Source organism: Poromitra crassiceps, assembly GCF_964638095.1.
Source record: "Poromitra crassiceps genome assembly, chromosome: 8".
Lineage (NCBI taxonomy): Eukaryota > Metazoa > Chordata > Actinopteri > Beryciformes > Melamphaidae > Poromitra > Poromitra crassiceps.
This window is the reverse complement of record NC_139629.1, coordinates 47,468,038-47,470,537: the sequence shown is the minus strand read 5'-3', so window position 1 is coordinate 47,470,537 and position 2,500 is coordinate 47,468,038. Positions and strand designations below refer to the sequence as shown.

The 2,500-nt window shown below is 39.8% G+C and overlaps 1 protein-coding gene across 1 annotated transcript in view; it reads right to left on the bottom strand.

Moving 5' to 3' along the window:
* LOC310780768 (uncharacterized protein) overlaps positions 1–2,500 on the bottom strand; it is a gene marked incomplete at both ends in the record, with an annotated part of 74,772 nt that overhangs the window by 42,265 nt on the left and 30,007 nt on the right. The gene's annotated exons all lie outside the window — the stretch shown is intronic.

Sequence of the window (2,500 nt, the reverse complement as noted above, 5' to 3'; positions counted from 1 at the left end):
GATGTTCCCAGTGGAGGATGTGTATATGTACACAGGTGAGCTTGTATTTACAAGGCTGCAAAAATCATGCTAAACAAACAATGACTCCAATTAAACAATGAATAATGCTAATTGAAAAAGAGCTAAGTAGGCTACAAATATGGGACACATCTGGTTAACACAGACACCACTAATACAGCATATCACTGAGCAGGCAGCTCCCTACTGAAGAAAGACTTTTCTATTTATAGGGGGGGGGGGGCATCACACGATATGGCTCTATCCATGACACTTACGGTATGTATATTTACATTTATGTATGTCATTTAGACGATGCTTTCGTGAAAATGTAGGATATTATGTTCAGTTGTCTTAAATTGAGTGTGGTGTTTTTATTATTTTAATAATGATTATTTTGTATTGATCAATTATAGAAATTTCAGGTGACCCTATTTGAATTCCACGCGACCCGACTTGGGAACCCGACCCCAAGGTTGGGAAAGCCTGGGGGCTTTCATACCAACCTGATCTCAATGAAATGACCACGACCTCTTGACCCGTAGGCAGCAGCCATGTTACTCTACTGATCTACAATTATGCCGAGTGTATTCAATGAGGCAATGCACGATCGTTGGAATTGTGTATCTCTTGCGAGATAAATCCTTGATTATTTAAATCCTGCATCATGAATATTAGATGCTTTTTCCCAACATCCCCGTACTCATCTCTCTCCCATATGCCTCACTCCCTCTCCATCCTTCCCTCTTTGCCTCAGAGGATTGAGTGTTATAGCTGTCATGCAGTGCCATGAGGCAGAGGGTCAAATTCCCAACAGGACGGTCCTATAAGATCCATTGATATGATTTTGTTGATGATCTTTGGCAGCAAGTCGGTCTCCAACCTGCCTTTGTGGACCAAGACAGAAAACCTTGTGGAAATCCTCTGCTGTCGCTCCTCCATCCTTCACTTCACACTTCAAACAGCCAGTAACAGTGTCACTCCAAAAAGCAGCTTGTGAAAAGCCTCAAATAGACAATATAAAAGCAAAATGCAGGTCACTCTGATGATTGTGGATGTTTTTGTGAGTATGGATTAGTCTTCACAAAACAAGAAAAATACTCAAATATGGAGGTGAATTTGTGGGGATATAATATATTTAATGGTCCACACTGTAGTGCTAAAACTCATACTTAGAATTAATTTGGTTGCAAAATCTCAAACATCCTACTACTGTACTATATTGGCGAATAAGAAAAAAAAAACATTGACTAGGGACAGAAATATGGGTAGAGTTTCTCAGTGAAGGTCCAGCCAGTAAAGGAGTAGATAAGAGCTGCATCATCTATAAAAGGAGACCAGACTCTCCACTAGAGCTGGGTATTGGTTCAAATTTCAAGAATCGATTTGATTCCGATTCACAAGGTTCCGAATTAATTAATCCCGATTCGATTCGATTCGATTCCGATTCGATTAATTTCAATATCGATTTGGTTAGTGATACTAAAACATGTTTTTTGAGCTGTAACATGACTGTCCAGTTATCTAACACAGGGGTTCCCAACCTTTTTTGCGCCAAGGACCGGTAGATAAATGGGAAAAAAGGTTGCGGACCGGTTGTTAATTTTAATGGTTTTAGTTACACATATATTTACTCACCAGGTGGTGACAAAGGGTAAATAACAGGCTTGTCATCTGTCAATAAAGACACTTTCACAATTATGCACAGTGATTTGAGTTCAGCCTATATCATTTCTAAAAGTAGATATTAATGATCAAACATTTCCATTTATGTAGCCTACAGTATTTATGTTTTTGTTTCAACTACAAACATAAACGTCAACTTGAAACTGTTTCAACTACCACACACAGCCTATAGTATAGCTTATGTTTATATATAAAAAAAAAGAAGATCTCTGGACATATGAATCGATATCAAAGGATTACAATAAAAATCGATTAAAAATCGGAGAATCGATTTTTTAACCCAGCCCTACTCTCCACATAATCCACAAACACCCCCACCTTCTGAGGCTTCAGTTGCAGAGAGAGGGCCATGCATTTCTAGCTTTAAGAGAGTTCTGATGAAGAGAGACCAATTTAAGATCTCAGGGAGATCATAATGCAAATTGTGTTTATAGGTAGACTTCCTCCTAAGAACAAACTCCAAAGAGCCTCCTTTTTGTCCTCTGTCTGCACATCTCTCTCTCTCGCTCCCTGACAGCAGCTTCGGCTAAGCACTTCAGGTATCGGTAATGGGATTACGACAGAAAAAACTTGCCGTGTACGAAATATTATTATATCAGCCACAAAAGGAGGGAAAGAATGAAAAAGAGTGGAATAGGGTGAAGAAGAGGGCATGGGAGAGAGTGTGTGAGAGAAGCAGAGAGAGAGAGAGAGAGAGAGAGAGAGAGAGAGAGAGAGAGAGAGAGAGAGAGAGAGAGAGAGAGAGAGAGAAAGAGACACACACACACAGACAGAGAGAGACACACAGACAGACAGAGAGAATTGCTGAGGATAGAGC